Source organism: Leptidea sinapis, chromosome 36, assembly GCF_905404315.1.
Source record: "Leptidea sinapis chromosome 36, ilLepSina1.1, whole genome shotgun sequence".
In the NCBI taxonomy this organism is placed as follows: domain Eukaryota; kingdom Metazoa; phylum Arthropoda; class Insecta; order Lepidoptera; family Pieridae; genus Leptidea; species Leptidea sinapis.
The window spans coordinates 4943660-4970010 of record NC_066300.1 but is presented as its reverse complement, the minus strand read 5'-3'; the positions used below and the strand labels follow the sequence as shown (position 1 = coordinate 4970010).

General features: G+C 34.5%; 1 long non-coding RNA gene across 1 annotated transcript; it reads left to right on the top strand.

Moving 5' to 3' along the window:
• The first annotated feature begins 967 nt into the window (after positions 1–967).
• Positions 968–24623, top strand: LOC126975644 (uncharacterized). The gene is made up of 6 exons (XR_007731764.1): positions 968–1115; positions 1202–1382; positions 5294–5348; positions 7457–7657; positions 22448–22594; positions 24388–24623. It is a non-coding gene; the product is annotated as an uncharacterized LOC126975644 (long non-coding RNA).
• The last annotated feature ends 1728 nt before the right edge of the window (positions 24624–26351 follow it).

Genomic DNA, 26351 nt, shown 5'->3' with positions numbered 1-26351 from the left:
ACGCTATATTATACTAACCCGACAAATGAGAATACTCTTTCGAGGTAGTCGGCCTTAAAAAGTAAGACTGAGAAACATCAGTCGAACACAAAAAATAATTTATATGGCAAAACAACGTTTGCCGGGTCAGCTAGTTATAATAATAAAGCTAGAATCAAACTTTGAAAACAGCCGGTGTACATCTCAGAAATTGTTTCTTTCCGACCAGTTGTACGTGGAGGCTTATAACAATATGTAAATTGAAATTTTTTTACGGGGAAGTTTGGAAAAAAAGGACTGACACCTCTCGTCCAAAAAATGTAAGTTGCGACCTCTTTTGGTATGAAATATGAAGTGCGGTTTTTACTTACAAGTTTGATTGCCCTTCCAGCAATAAAATAATCTCATAGGAAATCAGAAATAATGCCCGGACGAAGTCGCGGGCAACTGCTAGTTTATAGATATGACGTTAAGTAATGACCGTTTCGATTCTCTTTAGCAAAACCTCAGGTATCACAGGACAGAAGCCAAACTCTTTTAGGCACGCCTGTGGACACTTTCCTGATACAGATACCTGATTGGGAATTCCGTAAGACAAGCGCAGATTTGATTTATTTAGAGCTTAGCTAGAGCGACACTTTCATGAAAGCACGTTTAATATGGATGACGACGGTTTGGTTGCTTTTGCACTTTTACTGGTGCTAAGCAATCCGCGTCGTTACTGGGTACACCCACTAAATACTAAGAGATGATATTTTCTTTAGTGCCATTCTATCTGTAAATTACGTGCACATCCAGAAGAGTTTCAAATTTTACAGGATTTTTTATTTTGACCGAACAAAGTCTGTTGGGTTCATCGTTTCAGAATACTGTGTGAACAAACAAAAGTGATAATTAATTAATATTAGGTTTATCGTCGTTATCGACTTTCCGGTGCAGTTTGTAATTAAAGAAAGGAAATTGAAAGACTTTGAATAATCCATTAAAATAAACAAACTACAGAAAACTATAAAAAGAGCATTTCTTCAGCTTTTAAGACAAATGCGAATCGCTAGCGGCACGATAACAATCGTTCGTCATGAAGGGTGTTAAATTAAATTATTTTTTGTTAATGCAAATGGTATTCTTTATTCATGGTTTGTATAAATATTCTTGATAAGGCATTCTTACTGCCTTCTCATTACTAACGATGAATCTGTTTTAATGTTGAGCTTTGTTTCAGATGTTTACAGTGACGCAAATAATAACGTTGATGACAAGATTGTGATGGGTTCGATAGCCAATATCACGACTGCTCCCTATACTGTTTGGGTGACTGCAATTAGAGGAAGAAAACAAATCTCTTGTGGAGGATGTATACTAACTAGGAAACATGTTTTAACTGCTGCTCACTGTGTCAAAGGGTATGAATGTTCCTTTATTTTAATATTCTACATAAAAATAAATATAAACTGACATATGAAATTCTCGTTCAAAAAATGATAATATGAGATATTTCAATACCAAGTATTACGAAAAATACACTTGGCTAGCTGGATGCCGCCATTCCAATTTATTGTTATGCTTTCCTTGTTGCTTATTTTGTTCAACGAAGACTGTGTGGAATGATACTGGTTACGGTGACTTGAACAATTTGACAAATCTTGCTAGAAACACGATCAATCTGACAAACATATTCAAGCGTGTTTATCTATTCTTTCTTTTGGAAAAAGTCGCGTTGAATTGGGTATTAGTGCACAATTAAAGGGGGACTTTGAGCGTCATAACGCAAAAGTCGACCGCAATTGGAATATTTTTTATCGTTTAATAGATATAACTTGTTCTTTGGCAAAACAGGAGCTCCCTTTTAGAGCACACAACGAAACAGTCTTCTCTGAATAAAGGTAATTTTATCGAATCTTTTGGCTAAATACGACGGGCTTTTAGTAGATCATCTTCACAATAATTATTCGAATGCCTTCACTGGTCTTTCGAATAGAACACAAAATTAATTGGTTTCTTCAATTGCCACTCTTATGTACGGAATATTACGGATTTCGTAGCAGTAATGATAGACGAAACGCCAGATGTTAGTGGGAAAGAACAGCTAGTTATTATTTTGAGATAGATTATTTCGATAGTAATGAAATCTTAGATAGATTCATTGGTTTTATCGATGTCAGTTCGGATCGAACAGCTCAAAATACTTGCTTTTTATAATGAACATTCGGACGCGAAAAAATAACCCCGTTGTGTTCCCACGCGTTGGACATATAATTTTCGTACAGTAAACGTCATTAAAAATGAGCTTCATAATTTAATACACGTTTTCGAACAAATGTTAGAAATTCCTGACTCCTGGGACGGTGAAACCTTAACACAGGCCAACACTTTTTTTATAACATTAAAAGACTTTGAATTTATTTTTCTGTTACAAGTATGCAGCGAAATATTTGAAAAATCTGATTTGCTTTATAATTCATTCCAAAAGAAAACGTGCGAAAAGAAAACCTTTAGTAATATACACTTATTTAATGGTTCTCCATAATAATATTTAAAATTTGGCTGATTTAATTTTCTGTTTCTTACACTTTTTGTTCCATAAACATTTTTTTCATTAAATTTATGTTCATCACTAAAATAATATTCTATTCCTATTAAATACCTAAATTTCTTATCTATAATATATTGCACATTTTAAACAACTGATTATAATCTGTAGGTACATAAACTCTCTTTACCTCTAGTATTTACTAAATATTTAACAAACCTTATTTGCAAATGTTTAAGGTTTTGTAGGTACGTTTTAAATGTTTGTCCAAATACAATGAGCTTATAGCTTATTATTGAGTCGGCAAGTGCATAGTAAACATCCCTTAATTTTTTTTTTATTTAATATTTTATTTAAATGATAAAACTTTCCTAAAATTGATCCTAACTTACTTGCTATGTCATTAACGTGAATTTTCCAGTTAACATTTTTGTCTATATTTAGGCCTAAATATTTTTTTTACATATTCCAAATTTTTACAGTTTAAATTAGATTTATTCATCTGTAAACAGTGATACGTGTGTCCTCTTATAGCAATATCTTCAATACTAAAAGACTTAGCGTATACTATGCATACATTTAGTTTTCGTGAAGTTTATGATGATTCCGTTGTCGTGTGCCCATTTAGTAACAGCTTCGAGGTCTTCTTGTATAGTTTTTTTAATTTCTGATACATCTTTTGAGGCGTAAAGCAAACACATATCATCTGCATACATATACACTCGACATTTGTTTACAACGTTTGATACACTATTTACATAAATATCCTACGGGACCAAAAACGGAACCAGTAGGGACGCCAAGTGTTACGTCCGCCTCCTCACCAGTCAGCCCCCCAACCATGGTGCGAACCTATTTAAAAGATAATTTTGAAACCAGCTCTGTGTTGGACCACAGTCATCCATCGCATTTAATAATGTATTCGGTATGCGGTTAAAAAGATTAGACAATTAACTGACATGGATACGGCGCGACTTGTATACTTGAGTTACTTCCATAGTATTATGTCCTATGGTATATTGCTGTGGGGCAGCGCTGCCGACATTAATACAATATTTGTGCTGCAGAAGGGGGCTATTCGCGCTATTTATAACCTAGGTCCTAAAGAATCATTGAGAGCAAAATTCAAAGAAATTAACATCTTGACTCTTGCTTCTCAATATATTCTTGATAATGTAATGTTTGTTCCTAGGCACATAAGTGAATTTGCCAGAAACTGTTATAACCATAATGTTAACACCAGGAACAGACATAAGCTTATAATGCCTACTACTCGACTAAGTCGAGTTAGCGAGTCTTTTGTGGGGCGATGTATATGCTTTTACAATAGTATGCCAGAAAATGTCCAAAGCAAAAGTATTACGTTATTCAAAAGAATTGTTAAAAAACCTTTATGTGGTAATGATTACTATAACATAAATGACTTTCTTAATGATACCACAGATTGGGAATGGAGCGATCGCCCTCAGGCTATTAAATAATTAGTTAAATTGTACATTGTTACTTTGTAAATGTAAAACATATTTTTGATGAAAAAAAGAAAGCCCGCTGAGTTTGTTGCGCCCATTCTTCTCAGGCCTAAGGCATTCATTTGGAATTGGTGGTAGTTTTTTGACTTTCAATGAGTGATTTCACATCCTATTTTGAATAAAAATATTTGAATTTGAAATATGATCCAATGTATCAAATGCTTTTTTATAATCAATAAATATTGCTTTTAATTTTTTACTTGAATCTAAGCATTCATTTATATAATTCGCAAACTCCATGAGAGCAGTAACAGTGCTGCGCCCCTTTCGAAAACCATGCTGAGTATCTGATAGTATGTTATGATTATTTGGTTGACAATAATTTTTTCCATAATTTTATCTATAACTGATAGAATAGCTATCGGTCTATAATTTGTGTGCTCAGTATGGTTTCCTGATTTAAAGATCGGTCGTATAATTGCAAGTTTTAACTGATCGGGATGCATACTATTGGTAAGACACATATTTATAAACTTTGCTATAAGTGGACTTAAATGCTTTTTTATGTACTTTACATCATCATCATCCTGGAGATTTTTCAGACGATAAGAAATTTATTTCTTTTTCTATATCAATTGAAGAAACTTTATTATATCTGAAACTAACTTGAGCAGGCTTAATGTAACTATCCCTATTTAAAAACAGCGTGTTGCATCTATGTTTAATATGCATTATTTACTCAGTAAATATTTTAGAAAAATTTGTACATATTTGATTAATACTGTCTGTTTTACCTAAATATTTTAATATAGTATTATCTAAGCTACTTTTACTTGTAACCATGAGTTAATTTTACCCATATCTTTCTAAAATCGCCATTACAATTAATAATTTCTGTCTGTCTGTCTGTATTTCATTCTTTGTTTACCAATTTATTTCTAAATTTTGTTTTTTCGAGTCGCTTGTTCATATATTTTGTAACTGATTACTTGAAAAAGCCATACTTCTGGAATTTCTTAGATTGCATATCCTGTTTAAGTACTTGAAATAGTAAAGTAAAAAGTTTAATTTATTGAGTGTATCGCAATGCTTCGTAGGAATTTCATCTGAATCATTTCAACGACACAGTTTCATATAATGTTTTTTTAAGGTTCTAAATACAAATAGTCCCTCCAAGGATAGGTCATCGTGATGGTTGTCATGGTAACATATCACCACCGCTCTTGCTTACTCTCTTGCTACACCAGAAATATGAAAGTAGGTCTAAAGTAGGTCAGCGTGCTTCTTTTAAGTTGAACATCATTATTTTTTTCAGTTACTCACAAGTGGCAGTGATAACGGGGTTATCAAGGAAAAATGAATCGTTGAAGGTATATGTATTACTGAGGAATATTTTAATAAGTTCATATTATTGTGGAATGGTCATTTTTAGATTTAAGTTTTCTATTTTATTGTTTTATTGCACCTTTGTACTTAGCAGTAAGTATTGTTTTCAAAAGGTTGTAAATAAAGGGATTGAGAAAAATTCCCAAATAATAGATGTTTAGTTAAGATATTTTAGAAAGCGTGGGAACGTAAGTATAGTTTTGTCTCGTGGCAAAAATATACATTTTAAGTACTGAGAGTGTAAGAACGAAGTATGACTGATGTGGGGGTGAGAACCCAGGTAGTAAGTAAGATATAATTTTATAGGACTCATGCAGGCAGTTCCTACTTAACTTCGATGTACGACAGACCTCTGTCCTTTAACTCTGTCAATTATTTCTAATAAATATACTCACTTTAAATTAACCGCCCCGTGATTCCTTAATTATAACATCTTAATAAACATTTAGTATCCTATCCAATAAATTCCGATACTACATTATAATGCGTTAATTTTTCTTATTTATCTTTGCCTAGTCTAGCCATTAATATTGCTATAAGTAAAAAAATATCTTCTTTACATGTAACAATAATATTATTTTTTCAAAAATTCGTCACTGTAATTGATATGGATTGATTAAGGAACTCCAAATTTTCAAAGCGTTTAGAGAATAATTTTAATTATTATTATGCAGTGACAGTTATTTGACACCCAGACTTCAAATCTGTTGAAGAAAGAAGCATTATTTTTCCACCGCGTATATGTGGATTAAGCTTGATAAGCCGATGGTGGATGGAACACGATATAGTTAAAACGAGGAACCACATTCTCCAAAATTGTAATTTATTATTTCCCACACATGTGAACCTAATGAGTACAGTTTGGTTGGACGTGGACGAACAAACTGTAGAGGGATACCACAAGGTAGAGTTGGAGGAGAAATCGAATGAAGCTACGTATTTACGCAAGGCCAAGTGATCTAGCCGTTCATGGGTACCGAATCCGCAACAAATCAAGCAAGTCTGCGTTGCATGTGGTCATATTTATTGAGCTGGTTTGTGGTGGGCTGGCTGGAAACATTGTCTCGCTCTATTGATAGCCCTGGTTTATTCAAAACCAATTTGACATTGCCCTACAGATTATTGCGGAATTATTCATCGCTTGAGATTTGGAAAGCCAGTATTTCGAAACAACGCGAGACATAGTGGGGAATAGTGTCTAAGAGCGGTAATACTACAAATAGGGCTTCTTGAATGGCTTACTTACAAACTTGAGTCTTCAGGAAACATTCTGCGACTTATAAATCAAGGGAGGACTCGATAAAAGATATAAATTTCTACTTGCACTGGTTGGTGATTCCCAAGAGAGACCTGTATAGTCGGTGTATGTAGGCTTCAAATATATCACTGATATTTAGGCGAAACAGTGTAGTACATAGCACACAGGATTGGAAAACTCTAGCATTCACGGATTTTGTATTCGAGCAATATTTGTCGACAAAAACCTGTTTGTTGTGTGTGTGTTTGTGTGATGTTGTATGTTGTATGTTGCACATAGTCTGGAAACTGGTGTTCTACTTGAAAAACTCTCGAGAAGCCCTTACTAATGCAAGTTTTTACAGAAACGCTTGTACCATACACATTCGCCTTTGATGTTTTCAACCTAACTGCTAGGACTTCTCCCATGCTTTCGATACCAGCCGCCCATCTATGTGTTAGTTATATCAGGTATAATAATTAATTAACAAATTATCTTGATAAACAAATTATCTTGCCCCAAGTTAAGCATATATAGCCTGTATGTATGGGTTACAAGACAATGATATATTTAATACAATATACTTACTTAAACATACATAAATTCATATAAACATACATAAATACATTTAAACATCCACGACTCGGAAACAAACATCCATATTCATCATATAAATGCTTGCACCTGCCAGGATTCGAACCCGGTATATATATATTAGGTATAGCAGGTTAAAACAATCTTGCATTCTCGATAGTTCTATTCAAGATGTTTATTCTACTATTATTGTTCAGCTAAAGGTTTAACATCTTACGAGGAAAAGTCAAAGCAAAGTTTCACATTATTTATTTTTTGCAGGATATACCATGGATATATGGAGAGTATGTAATTCATAATAAATATGGATTAAAAAATAATCTGGATTATGATGCCGCAGTTATTACATTAGAAAAAAAAATTTCTTATAATTCCAAATCACAACCTATAAAGATCGTAAAAGCCGATTCCAAATTTCCTGTGGGCACAAACCTTACAGTATGTGGATATGGATATATCAAGGTATCTAATTAAGCTATTAAAATTGACACAAATCTTTCTAGCCGGCAACCGATTAGAAGGGCCTATTCACATGGCGATCTCTTGTCGCTTGTTGATGTTCAACGATGTTTCATGGGAACAATTATAGCGAGTATAACATAGCAAGGGAACGTTTTCTCATGATTCGTACAAACCAAAATATCGAATGACAACGACAGAAGAAATAAATAAGAGACGAAAGAATGGTGTGGTCCATTTAGCAAATATGCGTATGCTGACTCAGATTGCCCTTTGATTCCAAATAACAAACGAGATATGTATTTTAAAGGATTGGCTAATAAACTTAGTGCATACGCAGTAAGAAATATCAACTCGACTAGTTTTTTTTACTTAAATTATCAATTATTAATTATATCATTCTGTTTAAGTTCTACAATATGTAGATTTATTTCTATCATATCTAGATTATTTCTTAAAATGTTTTCACCTATTCAGTATCAAACTGGGTCACTTAGTTTTAATTTTTATGTGTTGGTCATATTATCCATAAAATTCCACGATTACGGTTATTATAAATATAGCATCGGACTTAATGACCTTATTTAAATTAAAGACTACAAAAAGGTGGATGTCAATGGAAAGCGGACATTTGAATAAATCGGGGTTCCACAGGGTTCTATTTTAGTACCTTTGCTATACCTTATCTATTTAAATGATCTCCCATCGCAAAAAAAGGAAGTGCATTAAATTTGTTTTATCTACACCAATGCTTTTAATCCTCTATTAAAGATTCTGAAACAGTTAGCTTATTGCCAACATTAAAACACCCAATGTTCTAATAACCATTAGATCATTCAAACGAGTGTTGTAATGTTATACTGAATTTCATAACAACACTCCTATGTTTTTTTTCGATCCCTTCATGCGCAAAGAGTTTCAACAGACAGCCACATTCTTATTGCTCGGTGCGTGGTATCTGTATGAATTTCAAAAAAAGAACATTTTCGTTTATGCGCGTTATAAAACAATAACTACGAACAATGACTAACCATCTTGCAGTACTTTCATGATTTTTTTACTTCTTTTTTAAAACATGGGGCAGAGTCAGAGAGCTCATTTAACCAAGTTGTTGTAGGTGGCAACTATTCTATACAAAGGGGCGGATCTGCCTAGGTTCGATCTAGTTAATCTAGGCCTGAACGTTAGTTTTTTGATAACATGTGACCTAGCATTACGCTTTGGTACCGCCAATTGAACCCTACTCAACAGATTTGGGCAATCGACCCCTCGTTTTATTATCGTGTGAATACTCATGTGAATCCACATTCGTGTTTTAATACCCCTTATTACACAACAGTTGCATAAATAACTATTAAATAAATAAATAAAATAGCCTTTATTATTACTAGTGACTTAATTTTTTTTTCTTATAAATAAAACTTAAATTATCTTAACTAGTAATTTGTCTCTCGACAAAGGCCTCCTCTAAAGACTTCCACCTTATTCGGTCTCTGGCTACTCTCATCCAGTCCAGTCCTGCTATTCTTTTAAAATTGTCCTCCCACCTTCTAATCTGTCTACCTTTCCTTCGTTTCCCGTCTCTTGGATACCATTCTGTAACGGTTTTTGTCCATATCTCTTTCTTTTCCCTCAGAATGTGTCCAGTCCATTTCCACTTTTGCTTTTCACAGACCTAGTGGCGTTTTTGAATTTTGTCTGACTCTTTATGTTTTCTAACGTAACTTTGTCTCGTCTCCGAACTCCAATTACGCTTCTTTCTATGGAGTTTTGGCACACTTTTACTTTTTCCGAGAGATGGTCTGTTAGAGCCCAAGTTTGACATCCATATGTTAGACATGGGAGTATACACGTGTTATAGACTTTTCTTTTTATTCCTATAGGTATTTCGGGGTTTTTCATGATTTCACTCAAAGACCAGTATCTTTTCCATGTATTACAAATGCGTCTGTCTATTTCTTGCTTCATGTTATTTCTAGGGGTTATTAACTGTCCTAAATAGATATATTCTGTGACATATTCTACTGTTTCATTGTTAACTACTATCGAACCAGTTGGGCCGGATGAGTTTGTCAAGATTTTCGTTTTGGACGCATTTATTTGCAAGCCGGCTTTAGCACTTTCGTTTGCAACATTTGCTCTAGGTAGTTTTCACTCTCCGAAAATAGAATGATGTCATCTGCGAATCGTAAATGGTTCAATTTTTCGCCGTTTATATTTACTACTATTACCTAATATTAAATTCAAATTCAAATATTTTTATTCAATAAGGTATAATTTTCGAGAGTGTCAATTACAATGATATGACACCTATTTCGAGATCCAAGATAGTGGATGTGACTTTAAAACGAAACCATTGCATATGTCTGAAAAAGATAACAAAATATTCCCTTAGTCATTTTCATCAGAAGAGGTGTTGGTTTCCATTAATAAAAAGTTCAATCTAGAATCAAAACAAATTTTATATATTTATTACATAAAATTAAAACTATCATTAGAAGTGAATTATTATGGCGTAGTAAGTATAATATCTGACGGATTCCGTAATAAACTACGGACTAAGCAGTAACGGAAGGACGTACAAGTCATATTTAGAGGATATGTACAAATTACATAAAATAATTCTTAAAACTATCTTTTATTTATTTATTTATTTATACATAATCCACAGCTCTTAAAAATATTTAAAAAATACGTATTAATATGATCTGACAGCCAAAAGGGGATTAACATTTTAAAGTCCAAATTATTTTTATAAGCACAAAGAAAATACGGACCTTGCACTATTTAAACATTGCAAGGTTATAAATGTCTTTGATAAAGTGAAATTCCGTATATTGTCAGAAATAAATGAATCAAAATTCTTTCGAGAAATTGAAAGGCTGCCTCATCTAAGACAATTTACAGTAACAATCATATCATTTAAATTGCCTATATCTACAAATACATATGGCACCAGAGCAAACAACTACATCATTCCTCTATACTTAAACGAGACTCCCATAGAGATTCAAAAATTTATATATAAATAAAAATAAATATAAGTCATTGTTAAAAAAGTACTTTTTACAAAATCCTTCATTAATATAATTTTATCTGCGGTAACCTAACTAGACAACTAATATGTAATTGATAACATTTAGTTGATAATTATTTTTTATTTGCATTTTATTGATTTCTATACTACTTTGTTTAAAATATCTTTGTTCTAATAACTGTATTAATTAAAAATAGTTGTTCTTTTCTTTTTAAATATTATGTAATTTAATTTTAAGCGGCTTCACACACAGATAAGCTTCCTAAAGTTTGAGTGTGTGTTATTATTTTGTAAGCTATAACTACATTGTAATTATAATAATAACAAGCATAGTTATTCAAGAGTTATAGATTACATATTTTAATGTGTTAGTAACTTACAAATATACCTTAAACTTATGTTATTACTTAAACTATAATCTTGATCCCATCCGGGTATATGCCTCCTCCATCTTCTTCCACAACTCTCTATTTTTTGCCTTCTGTAGCCAGTTTTTTACCTGTTACAGTAAGAAGGTCATCACTCCACCTCATTTTGGGTCTGCCTCGGTATATGTTACCTGAGGGATCACTCCATGTTGTCGCTTTTAGAGTCCTTTGGTCTGGGACCCTAGCCACATGTCCTACCCATTGCCATTTCATTTTTAATGCATGTTCAAGGACATCTGTCAGGTTTGTTTTTTTCCTGATGGTTTTGTTGCGGATTTTATGTATCTTTCTGAGCCTCAAGATACTTTTCTCCATGGCATGTTGTGTTGTTAGTAACCGATGTTTAATTTTCTTTGTGTGCACCCATGTTTGGCTTGCGTATGTGAGGCATGGTAAGATACATGTATCCATTACCAACTTTTTTAACTCTAAGCTGAAGGATCCTTTTAATATTTCTTTATGTAACCAGAACTTGTTCCAAGGGTTTTTGATCCTTCTTTCTACTTCTTCTTCGTTACTGTTAGAGTTAATCGATATTTGCTTCCCATGATATACATAATCTGTTCTACAAATTGTATCTGATTTGAGTCTATTTCTATAGGCTTATCATGGTAATTCGTTAACATTTTCGTTTTACTGGTGTTCATATGTAGGCCAACGAAAGAGTGCTATGTCACCTGCTAATCTTAAGTGACTTAGGTACTTATTGCCAATCCATATGCCGTTGGCCTTCCAGTCCAATTGTTTAAAGACATTCTCCAATACTGCTATGAACAATTTCGGTGAAAGAGGGTCTCCCTGTCTTACGCCTCTTTCTATTTTTATTTCTTCTCCTCTAGTTTCGAGGCGTATTGTACTCGTACTTTGTAAGTAAATATTTTTAATCACTTGTATAAAGTAGTATTCTATATTGCATGATGTCAATGCCTCCCATATAGAGCCATATAGATATGAGTAATACTATCAATTGCTTTAAAGTAATCTACAAACCCTATATAGAGTGATTGATTATATTCTTTGAATTTCTCTATCAGTTGTTCTATTGTTTGGATATGATCCATCGTGGAGAAACTGGAACGGAACCCGGCTTGTTCTACTGGTTGCATTTTGTCTATTCTTTCTGTTATTCTGCCCAAAATCAATGATGAGAAAAGCTTTTATAAACTGGATAAAAGACTAATTGGCCTATAGTTGCCAATATCTCTTGGATCTCCTTTCTTATAGAGCAGTATAATTTCTGACTTACACCATTGATGTGGAACTGTTCCCGATTCTACCACCATATTGAATAACCTCGTTAGGAAAGTGATAAGCAATGGAGCTCCTATCTTCAGGTCTTCATTACTGATTCTATCTCGGCCAGAGCTCTTTTCCAATTTAAATTTTTGAATATGTTTTAATATTTCTTTTTCTGCTATTTCTTCAGTTAAAGTTGAAGTTCTATTTTCGTTCTTATTCTCATTGGTAGTTTCATTTAACATATAAGAATATGGTGGTTTTTTATAAAGTTCTATGTAGTAGGACGTTGCGCAGTTTATTATGTCTTGTCTTGTTTGAATTTTCTTTTGAATCTGTTTAAGATCTTGAATCCAACTTTTATGTGAGTTTGATTGTTTGCTGGCTCTTTTAGCACTTCTATAAATCAGCAAACTTTTCTCTAAGGTTGTCCGTCTGTAATTTTGATAGTCTTCTCTGATGGCTTTGTGGGTCTTTTTATATACCGATTTCAGTTCTTCTTTTATTTCTTTTGTTTTGATATGAGCCGTCTTTAGTTCTGTTCTCTTTTTTATAAGTTGTAAGGTACTATTTTTGAATATTTTATGTTCTTTGATTGTTTTTTCTTTTGCAGTTTTAAGACTAGATATGATTGCTTCTTCCAATTTACTATAGTAGTTCTGAACATCGTTATTTTTTTTCAAATATTTCCTTTTGTTTTAATAAGTTTTCTTCTAGTGTTCTTCTGTAGTTTACTGTTTCTGTTTCAGATTTTAGTGGATTTGTGAATTGTTTAAAGTTTTCTTGCTCAGATTTTGTGTTTTTAGAGTGACTGAAGCTCGCACAAGTCTATGATCAGATGAGAAGTTAACTTTATTTAGTATTTCTAAGTTAGTAATATGCTTTGGTTTGTTGCTCAGTATGAAGTCTACTTCATTTTTATCTTGTGTCCTGGAGAAATCCAGGTCCATTTACGGGTAGGCTTTCTTTTAAAGAATGAATTCATTATTGATAGCTTATACTCATAGGCATATTATTATAGAAGTCTTTCTCCTCTTTCATTTCTGGTGCCATAACCATGTTGTCCCATTATTAGACTATCGTGATTCTGAGCGTGTCCAATATTTGCAATAAAATCTCCCATAACTAGCAGATTTTCGTCTACTAGATCGTGGGCTTTTTCTAGATCTTTATAGAATTTGCTGATATCGTCGTTGCTTGCCTTTGCAGTAGGTGCATAAACTTGTATTAGCGAAAATACTTTGCTCTCGAGTCTTATTTGAAGTAAGGCTACTCTTTCGGATATACCATTATCCTTTCCGCATCAGCCGTGCCCGCTGGCACTGGTAATTCAAAAAACAATGAGAGCGGCTGTGCCGCGGGGCACTCTTTTACCTCATCCAGTTTTCACCCTTATTAGGTGTACAAGATGGTTTATTTGCCTACGCAGTTATGAACGAGTGAATTCCCAAACATATTTCGATCCGTTACGATTCAAGGCCACCAATATTCGACGTCATAGCTTTACGGACAAAGCACTTATGTGTCCACTTGTTCCCGGCCGGCGCAGCGAGCGGTCGTTATCAAGACTTTACACGAAGATCGTTCTTTGTGGAGATTTAAGCTTAATTTTATAATTAACATATACTATTCATTACAAAAACATAAAAGGAAATAAATAAAACAAGTAATTAACAATAATAACAATATTTATTTTAAAATATACCTATTTTTACACTTTTTTTCGAATGAAAAGTCTTTGTGAAATAAAAAAGAAAGACAATATGAATAATTTATACATGGTCTTATAGCTTGTTTCAATAGCTTTCAGTGACAGTCACTCAAATCACCCTAGTTATAAGCATTTTATAACTACACGTAAAATAATACACACGGGGAAAATGCCGCGAAAATTCCGGAAGCTTGCCGATCTATAGTGTACAGCGAGATCCGGAGCGCGCTGATGCGGAAAGGTTAAATTTAACTATATTGTATTTTAAATGTTTCTTCATTAAGAAGCCCACTCCGTGAAGACCTTTTGTTTCTCCTTTAAAACAGAAGATATGATTTGTGCGTTCTTCAATCTCGCATCCTATTCTTCTGACTTCAGCAAAGCCTATAATATCATGATTTACATTTTCTAGTGCGTTGATCAGTTCTAGAAAGCGTGTAGTTGAAGCTAGTGACTTTACATATACGTGCAAATTTTTAATAAACTTTGGCTTTTTATGGTTGATATATGTGATGGAGGGTTTTGGTCACTTAAAATCCCACGGTGACCAGCCGGGTTGGGATTATCCTCTCTAAGGTTGGTAGTGTTTAATTGCTACTTAGTTTGAGATGAGTTAGAAGTATTAGTTTGTATTATTGTATAACTACATTGTATTTTAAATTAAATATTATAAAAAAATCTAGAATCAAGAAAACAACACCCATGACGAAAAAGTTGTCATTTTATTGCAGCCGCCATCTTGGATTTACATGTTGACGCCCAAAACCCACGACATATAACAATAAATCATTCTTAATATACTATACTACTTTACTACTAAACGATAGCTCCTGTTTGAATGGAGCCGACACCTCGCTATAAAAATAATCTTATGCAAATTAACTCTATATTAACATTACATAGTTCCGGTCCCTACCCAATGTCAGTTAAAATTTATAAGATACCAGAGAACACTTAAAAGCTGAAACCATTATTAAAAAATTCATAACCACTTTGAAAAAGTTACTTTTGGAAAAATGTTACTATTCTATTAATGAATACCTAGAGGAAAAATATATTTGAATGTCTGCCCCTCTGTCGTTCATTGCTATGCCTTATTACGATGTGCATGTGATAATTATTTAGTACAACAATTTTGTTTAGTAACTAATTCGCATGTAACGCAATTTAATTAAAAAAATAAAAAAAACCGTTTACCACGCAATACGCTGGCATTTTAAGAGATCGTAGAAACGAATAACAACGTGACACTCGTCTTGACCCGGCACTCGCTACTGCAACACCGCAAAACCGTGTTGAAGCGCATGTTTGTGTGAGTGTGTCATTTTGAACGTTTGTAGGTAATTTCCATACTGTTACATAATATGTCTACTGTGATTATGATATGTTGTCAATCTTCTTGTGAACAACCCTCCATGTATCCAACCATATATTTTGTACAGCTCTAATATGGGGGATGGCTTAAATTATTTGCATTACTCTATTTATAACCCCAGTATCTTGGAAGTCTATTTTTTTTGTATTTCTACGGATTAGAATCGCTCGAGTTTTCGAAGTATCTCGATACTAGGCGAGGGGAAATATTATCTAAGGAATATGTTTTTTTCAGGGCTATTCATATATATTGTTTATCATTTTACCTCTTTTCGCGACTTTCTCACGAGAGGACTCAAAAGTAGAAGCAAATTTCTTGAAGCACAACTTGACATCCTGGTAAACTTTGGCAAGATTTGATTATACTATATTATTATGTTTTTATTTAAACAAAAACAAGGACCAGCCGTCTTTGGAGATTGAGATTGAGAGGGTTCTCGCTAATTGTTATTGTATTGTATTCTTATTGTCTTGTTCTGTAGTAGGCCTAGAATGGAATATTGGCGTTGGTTTTTTTATAAGATAGCTCGACATGTTATTATTTTTAATCATTGTTGTTGATTTATTTTTGTTTCCACTGTTGCTGGAGCCTCTCAGTGATTCTTATGATTTTTCTCATGTTCAATTTGACCATTTGGGATAGCATTTTCTTTTTGTCTATTTTTTTTCCTATAACGACAAGTCTATCATACATTATGAATAAAGAATCATTGAGAGAATAATTTATAGATCAATCAAAGAAAAATAGAAGATAAACATCTTGACTGTTGCCTCTCAATATATTCTTGATAATGACGTTATGTACATACATAACGTCATTATCAAGAACATGTAAGTACATACACAGGCACAGAAGTGAATATGCTAGAAATTGTCATAACCATAACGTTATCACCAGGAACAAACATAACTTTATAATGCCTATTATTCGACTAAGTTGAGTTAGTAAGTCTTTTGTGAGGCATTGTATATGCTTTTACAACAAGCTCACAGAGAATGTTGAAATCAAATGTATTTCGAAATTCAAAAGAACCGTTAAAAAACGTTTGGTAAAAAAAAAGTAAGTCATTTATATTATAGTAGATAACCTTATCTACTATAATATAAATGACTTTCATAATGATGCTACTCGGAATTGAGCGACCGCTCACATCCTTTAAAATAATTAATTTTATTGTTCGATTTTACATTGCAACTTAATATATAATCTTAATATATAATATAAATTACGTTACACGTTGTTTGTTCCCGATGGACTCCTAAACTAATGAACGGATTTAAATGGGGATTACTTCAGGGAGTTTAGTCCAACTTGAGAGATAGGATAGTTTTTATATCGATTTGGGACCCACAATTATTTTTATTTCCAATATTTGTTTTGTATGGACATATTTTTCTGTGAGAGAATTTATTTACGCATGGTTTGACAGTTCTGCTGTGAAACAATTTCAATATAACAACAAGGAGCATACGTTACGAAATCTCGTTACGGGACTCCTCTCGGTATGGGGGTACCACAAGGGTCTATTCTTGGACCCTTCCTCTTCCTAATTTATATAAATGATCTACCTAACCTTGTAGAAAAAAAACACAAGGTGCTATTGTTTGCGGATGACACTTCACTTATATTCAAAGTGAAACGAAGCCAAGTTTTATATGACGAAGTAAACAATGCTCTATCTGACATCGTGTACTGGTTTAGCGCCAATAACTTATTGTTAAATAATCATAAAACCAAATATATTAAATTCACCGCGCCAAATGTCAAAAATGTAGATGCGAATATTTTATTAAATGGAGAGGTGGTAAAACCAGTGGAATCTGCTATATTTCTTGGCATTACTCTTGATTCCAAATTGCAGTGGGGCCCCCATATTGAAGGATTAGCGAATATTCTTAGTTCTGCAGCATATGCGGTTAAGAAAATCAGACGGTTAACTGACATAGATACGGCGAGATTAGTATACTTTAATTATTTTCATAGTATTATGTCCTATGGTATATTGTTATGGGGCAGTGCGGCCATCTTTGTGCTGCAGAAGAGGGCTATTCGCGCGATTTATAACCTAGGTCCTAAAGAACCATTAAGAGAAAAATTTAAAGAAATAAACATTTTGACTGTTGCTTCTCAATACATTTTTGATAATGTTTTGTATGTTCATAAGCACATTGAGGAATTTTCTAGAAACTGTGACATTCATAATGTTAACACGAGGAACAAACATAAACTTGTTATGCCTACGACTCGGTTGGGTTGAGTTAGTAAGTCTTTTGTTGGGCGATGTATATGCTTCTACAATATGATCCCAGAAAATGTACAAAACAAATGTGTTACGAAATTTAAAAGAATTGTTAAAAAACTTTTGTGTGGGAAAGGTTATTATAGCATAAACGATTTTCTTAATGACACCACGGACTGGGATTAAAGCGAACACCCTCAGGCTCTTTAATTATTAATGTTTATTGTACGATATTACATTGTAATCCATATTTTATATAAAAAAAAAGCCCGCTGAGTTCCTTGCGCCCATTTTTCTCAGGTCTGAGGCAGTCTCTTTTGAATGGGTGGTAGATTTTGACGTTCAATAAGTGATTATAAATCCTATTTTGAATAAAAATATTTGAATTTGAATTTTGAATTTGAAATAATTCTTGATGTTATGAAAAATTATTGACAAATACATAAAAAACAGTATTTTATTGGCTGACCCAGCAAACGTTGTATTGCCATTTAAAGTAATAAAAAAGCCACCTGGTGTTAAGTGATTACCGCCGCCCACATTCTCTTGCAACACCAGAGGAATCACAAGAGCATTGCCGGCCTATTAACCCAAAAAATTTAAATACTTTTTCATAGTATTTGTAAAATACTTCGGAGGAAAAACGGGGTATATATAGGGTGTTTTAAAGTGTGTACTTTTCTTCTTTTGAGTTCCAATGTTTTATGTGGTCTATGGTCTGAAGCATAGTTAATATTTGTTATAACTTCTATATTTGTAATAAGTGCTGGTCTGCTACATCATATGAAGTCGATTAAATTTTTTGTTAATCGGTTTGGAGAATGTCCACGTCTCTTTTATACTCTCTTTTTTTAAGTATGTGTTCATTATTGACAGTTTAAATTGATTTACAAGTGAGATAAGCTGCTCATCTCTTTCATTTCGTTTACCATAACCGTACCTGCCCATAATAGGGTATTCATGTTCTTTCGGCATTCCTAACCTTGCGTTAAAATCTCCTATAATTAGTATAGTATCGTGCGATAGATCGATTGCCGTTCTGATGTGATCATAGAGCATTTCTATTTCATTTTCCGGTGCTTTCTCAGTTGGGGCATATACTTATATGATAGAAAGAGATAGCTTTGCGAATTTAGACTGTAGGAGGGCTACTCTTTCCGAGATTCCTATGTACTTTACTACATTGTGTTTATGAGTTTTATTTATAAGGAATTCGACTCCGTTTAAGTCTTTAATCTCTTCTAACATATTATCTTTAGTATGTTATGGTTAGTGTACTCTTTGATGTTGCAGTTGTTCCTTCTTAGAGAGTCCCATTACGTCGCATTTGATGTTTTCAAGAGCGTGTGATAACTTTAGATACCTTTCATAAGATGATAAAGATCTTACATTGGATGTACGTATATATAAGCTTGGTTATAGACAGTCTCTCAAAGAAAAATTTAAAGAAATAAATATTATGAATGTTCAGTGTCAGTACATTTATGAAAATTTAATATACGTTCACAAAAATCGTAACCTTTTTGCTCTTCATAGTGATTTTACTTTTTATAACACTAGAAATAAGGGATTGCTTGTAACTAATTCTAGTAGGCTTCATAAGATACATAATAGCTTTAAGGGTAAATGTATACACTTCTATAATAAAGTCCCAGCCACTGTTCAGGCATTATCTATAAATAAATTTAAATGTTTTATAAAAAATTGGCTCTGTCGTAAATCATATTACTCCACTGCTGAATATCTAAGTGATCAGACAGCCTGGAACTAAATTATGATTTTTTTATAGCAATAGCAATGCCAGTGCAATACTATATATTTTTATTAAAAAGAGCGCAAAAAAAGAATACTGGAAGAGTTACTTGCGCCGCTTCATCTCTCTCAGAGCGCACTTTGTTTTCGAAGCGGTAGTAGTAGGTATGCTTCTTGATGTCATTTCTAATATCTAGTATATTAGAAATGACATCAAGAAGAATTCTAAAGGGATCAATTTTGAGAAAATAAATGCCTTTTTATGCCTATTCATCTTTATAACTTTCACCTGGAGTCATCCGCGTAGGCCCTCACGGGCCTCGGGGTAACAGCTCGGGGCGATGGCCCCTTTCAGTAATATCATCGCCGCCTGCAACTACAGGCTCTGGGTGGGACCAGTTGGTCCGTGGTGTCCTGTCCATGATGTCATATCCGGTGGTATCCTGCTGCAGTGCGATCGAGCCCGCGCAGTATCTCAAGCGATCTGCAGACTGCAGCAGGATGGTAGGACCGTGGTTTACTTGCGGCCGCCGCTCAGCGAGGCCAAACTTACCGGTAGTGTACCGGTGAGCACCCAGCAGCGAGGAATCAGTCGTGTCCTAGAAAACTAGGTCACGTGGTAGTCCTCTTATATCCAGCTGTCGTCGGTGGTACGGCGCGATGCCACGCAAATGCTGGGATCGCGCTCCATCGGCGCCTGCGAACAAAGGCGACGAACGAAGTCGCCCAGGCTCTCAATGCGCAGGTCTCTGGAGATGACCTGATTCCGTACGATGCATGGTGCTCTGGAGATGGTGTGGAGCGTCAGCGACTGCTGCGCTGCTGCGCAAAAAATATTCATAGAGTTAGCAATCTAATCAGAAAATAAGATGTTGTTCATTTTGATAAATATGTTCATTTCCACGAAAACATATTCTATGACGTCTGCTTCATTAAATGATTCGATCAAGCCATTGCAATGTTGACAAAAATATATTTCTGTTCAGTAAATTTGTGTATATTTAGTTTTTAATTCTAAAATGAAAATTGAATTTGCATTTTAAGTTTGGTATGTAAAATTAAATAGTCAATGTTTGTACCTTCATTAAGTTTTATTTATTTAGAGCATTGGTAACAAGACCATCAACCCAAACGAAAATAAAATATACGAACAATATTTAAATAATTTTTCGATAAATTTGTACCTTTATCCATAATTACAGTTTTTTTAACACAGTTTCTATTAAGTTTTATTATTTCTAAAAAACTACGACGAAACGAAAGCTATCAAAATTTTTTCAACAATAAACAATATTACTACCAATAGTAAATAAAATTTGGATTACTACCAACTTATAGAAAAAACACGCGTTAATTTTCTGCCACTGAGTTGGCATCTATTCTACGCATCACACGAAAGCAGTACTTTGGAGCGTGGTCGATTGTGCGAAGCGCTGCTGTAATTGGAACACTTAACGTTGAGCATTATGCCGCATAATGCGCTCTAGTGCTGTAATTGGAAAACAGTCGATTGCTCGCGGGCCGGGGGCTTTGCGTACTCTAGTTTGTCGAATCATCCTTTAGACTTGTCCGGGGGAGAACACGACGGGGTCTTCTGTATATCTATAGGCGACTCGAAGTAATTCTTCACATGTCGCTCGATAGTCTCTATGTGCTGCAAATCCGCAGTCGGGGTGGGTGTAAGCTGCGTCTTCAAATTATCCGCAAATCAACCCTCAGCTCGGTAACGAGAGGTTCCGTCACTGGCCATGAGGGGTCTATTCGGGGAGGGTTTCCCGGATACTTGGCGGCAGAGGCGGTGCATGCCGGAGCAGTCGTCGCCGGCTCGCTCGATGGCGGAGTGCCAGGATTCGACTGCGACTGTCTCCAGTGCGTCTCAGATCTTGTCGGCCAGAGCATTCCTCTTCTCCTCTATCATCGCTTGTATGTAGGCAGGGAGCTGGGGTTGCCTACGAGTAGATGCAGCGTCGAGTCTGAACTCTCAAAGCGCATTGGACACAGTTGCGCTGAGGTCCATGGCGAAAGTTTAACTATAACTTCACGTCGTGTGTTTCTCTCGCCGCGCCCACAGGGGCGCGGTGGGGGAATGCTGATCAGGACTTTTCGTCCCCTGCAGCAGGTATCACTCGTATCATTGGGGTTGGGAGTGATTGCTCTCTTCTGTCGTCTTCTCCATTTTATGGTTTATTTGTTGGGGGAGCGGATGCGGGGGGCATCCGTCATTTCTGGCTTTGTGGTCATCTTTTTGGAGCTGAGGGAGCGCCTGTTCCCTCAGCGTGTAGCAGTAGCTGTCAGGTGGCCGCGCGTGCCAAGGGGCTAGATCTCTCAGATGATGGAGATCGGACGAGTCGTCACGCGCGAACATGTTGACAGCGAGACGACGAGTGAAGTCGTCCAAGCCCTCGACTCTTAGGTCTGGATAGTTTGGTTCCTCACGTAACATGGTGCGCCCGTGATGCGGCGGAGGATCTTGTTCTGTACGGTTTGCAACCTTTTCCGGTTAGTTGGATTCACGAGCGCGTACCATGCAGGCGCGGCGCACGTGAGTCGGCTGTGTAGGAAGGAGCTATAACTGATTATCACACGATAGTCAAGTCTTGTTTTAATAAGTAACAAAAGTTAGTTTTTTGCAATCACTAGCTCCATCTATTCAACTATGATGTATGTAAAATTATCGCCATCGTGATGAATTTGCAGCGTACCTAATAGAATATATGGCAGCACTTTAAATGCAAATTTTTATCATGTGCCAATGTAAAGAACTCTGGCCACCGTCCCCGCGATTAATTAAGGTGTCCATAATCCCTTATAAGATGTCACATTTTTCGAGTTCGCTTGGACAAGGACTGACCTCCATGAGTTCAGGACTATTGTACTCGTATATAAGGGAATAAATGTGTTAGCATCGTATAACGATCTGGCATATGTGAAGACCGGGGCAAACATCAACAGTACTTTATAATGTATTAAAGAAGAAGAAATATAGAAAAATGTTTCATAATTGTTCTTTTCTAGGATGACGGACCTTCCAGTGAATACTTACGGTGTGCTGTTTTGCAATTATATTCTGATAAAGACTGCCGAAGCCAGTACAAAGCAGCTCACGCCCCTACAGATAGACAGTTATGCGCTGGTACTGAAACTGGCGTCAATACTTGCCGGGTAAATATTATTATAAATATATGATGTATTTATTACGCCGACAATTAATCCATTAACTTTCTTTCAATCTATTCTATCATATAATAAAATTGCACTCGCACAAAGAACCCTTGTCAGAAGTGAAACTTCTTTGGCAAATTTAATTTTTAATCTCGTTTATATCTATACTATTCTCTTTCCTAAATATTCATGTTTTTACATAATTTTTTACATTACATAATTAGTTATTATTTGCAATTAAAATTTTGAAAAGAGAATTTATGAAATATTTTTATTTTATATTTTATCATAAATAGTAGATATATTAAATTCTCAAAATATGACGAGTGGCAAATTAAAATGCCACATGTTATTTGTAAATATTAAAATTTCCTAATCATCAAATAAATTTACATAATAAATTGAAAAATATCAAAACGATAACATAATTTTAATAATATATACTCAGACTGCACAACTTTTTTTTAAATTAACCCACTCTTTACACTCTGCATACAAACCTGCCCAATGATAGTGTAAATAAATATAAAAGATCTGCGTTTTCTATAGTAAAGTACATGACGCTATGCGACAGAATTGTCATCTAAAGTACTAAAGTAGTATATAACTACTAAACGAATACATCAACCAATAGAGTGTATTTTTCTCGGTCTCCCTCTCTCACTCACTCTCTCCCTACTCTCGCTTCAAGGCTATGTCCTTCATGCTACGTTCGCCCTTAGTCACTCTCCCTCAATTGGTCTCAATCGCTCTCTTCCTCTTCTTGGATGATAATAATAATGTATTAACATTATTGTTGCGTTGCATCCGTAAAAATTTTACCCTCATGTGCGCAAAGAAGTTTCCCTTCAAAAATTTAATTATAACTATAAATTTTTCAAACAACTTACTATAAACCACAATATTTTAAAACTTTTTTCGTTTTATTTTAATTTATTATTCTGTGATTGTCTTACTTCTACCAGTATTACATATTCTTTGCTTCTACCATGCTTTATACAATAATTCTTACATTGTCAGATATACACTGTTATTTCCATAAATTACCTAATCTTTTAAAACGTGGTGCCACAATATGAATATGGATGTTTGTTTCCGAGTCATGGATGCTTAAATGTATTAATGTATGTTTATATGAATGTATGTACCTATGTTTAAGTAAGTATATTGTATTAAATATATCATTGTCTTGTAACCCATAACACAGGCTATATATGCTTAACTTGGGGCAAGATAATTTGTGTGAAAAGTGTGTCATATTATATTATTATTATATTACAATAGCGACATTGGATGAACTTTTCTTTTCAAGCCAATCATGGGAGACATAATTTAAATGGACGCTACTTATCAGTTATCTACAAATTATCAACGGCTCAGACGCGGAGTGGAAAAAGTAGGTACAAAGTAGGTGTCAGTGGCTACGCTAGCGCGCGGCGTTTACATTATTTACAGGTTGTAACAAAATGATAGTATGTAAGACTGATTTATCTGGGTAAATCATGTATTTTTGAGTTAATTTTATTACGATCATGTTCTAGTAGCAGGCCTACTGTATCTTCTGGCTGTGTATTATTTATTTAAACGAGCGATATGTGTATTTTGCTTCTCCAACTAAAACCTGTCTTTCTTCGCTTGTTTCTTATGGAGCATACCCGGTAACCATTTACATACACGAAGATCTCGTTTACCCAGGGATTCTATTTTATTACCAAGTCGTACTGTATTCATTCTGCGAAGTTTTATACACTTTTTCTGAAAGTAAAGACAACTTAAACATTTCAATCCTACAGGGTGATTCCGGCGGGCCTCTGGTAGTAGCCTCGACTGAGGAAGTGCTGGGTTTGGTGAGTGGTGGTTTCTATTGTGAAAAGAAAGGAGCACTTACAATCATTACTAACTTGGCCAATAAAGAGATAAATGATTTTATAAAGAAACATACAAGTGATTAATTAATAAATTATTCCTTGCTAACATGTTTGTGTATTAATATATTTTATTGTTTTATGAAAATAAAGTGTGCAAGATATGACAATTACTATATCATTTAAAACATCCCATATTTACCACTATTATATATTTGCCTATTTGTGTCTAATATATAGTATTTGACAGGTATACAATATTACAATTTAATTCTTCACGCACAAAAAAAATATCAAATCTGATAAAGAGGTATAAAACATTGTACTTATAAAGGACCAGGGATTGAAACTTGTGGACACTACGGTCTTCTTGGGTATCACGTTAGATAAAAAGCTTCAGTGGGGTCCACATATTGCCCATCTAGCAGATAGACTCAGCTCTGCGACACATGCCGTTAGAAAGATTAGAGAGTACACGAATGTTGCGACCGCTTAGTATTCAGCTATTTTCACAGCATCATGACGTACGGTATTTTACTATGGGGTCATGCTGCTGACATTGATATAGTGTTTGCTCTGCAAAAGAGAGCTGTTCGTGCTATATATCAGCTTGGTTATACAGAAAAATTTAAAGAAATAAATATTATGACTGTTCATTGTCAGTACATTTATGAACATTTAATATACGATCACAAAAATCGTCACCTGATTTTCATTATTATAAAACTAGAAATAAAGGATTGCTTGTAACTAATTCTAGTAGGCTTCATTAGATACATAATAGTTTTAAGGGTAAATGTATACACTTCTATAATAAAGTCACAGCCACTGTTCAGGCATTATCTATAAATAAATTTAAATGTTTTATAAAAAAAATGGCTCTGTCGCAAATCCTATTACTCCACTGCTGAATATCTAAATGATCGGACAGCCTGGGACTAGATTGTAAATATTTTATAGCGATAGAAATGACTGTACAATATTTATTTATTTATTACACTTTTTTGACACCACATTAACAAAATATAACTTAATTACTAACATACATAGTCATCGACGCGACGCGACGGCAGTGACAAGTGCTAGTGAATTTTGCTATGTTTTTATACCTTATTAAATTGGAAAAAGTTGATTATAGTTTATGAAAAATATATGTGTTAGTTTATAGATACATTACTTAAGTGACATATAAGTATTATCTTCAAATATATCAGTGTTTTTTACAATATTCGAATAAAAGAAACGAATATCAAAAATTTATTGAGGGTACTTGCACCAAGTATTGTAAACAAAGATGGCAAGTAAAACCAACAAATGTTACTCGTGTGGCAAATTTCTTTCCTCATCGGATTCTATTAAATGTTGCAAATGTACCTCAGTATACCATCGGGCTTGTACAAATATTAGCCCTAACTCCCGTATCTCAAAGTGGTTTTGCAATGAATGCAAAGAAAGTGGTTATACTGATGGCAATAAACACTCCATAGCTACTGAATCGCTAAGTAACGACGGTCGGCAAGTGAAAAATAAGGAGAATGTTGTTGCAACCAGCCCCTGCGATACTCTGGCCGACGAAATCAGACTCCTTAGACTTGAGATGTCCTCTCATCGCCAAGAAATGTCGAAATTAAATACAACGATGGGTGAGTTCAATAACAGAATCGATCGAGTCGAGGTGCGTATGACAACACTCGAGCAGCGAGTGTCGGAACGTACACTAGAAAATGAGTGTACACAAATGAAAGATATTATCACACAATTAAAAGCTGACTTGAACGTTAGAGAGCAGGAGAGCATGATGAATGATATTCAAATTTCTGGATTGCCTGAACATCAAGGAGAAAGTATTATTCATTTGTGCCAACTCGTCGCGAAGAAAATAGGGACCACGC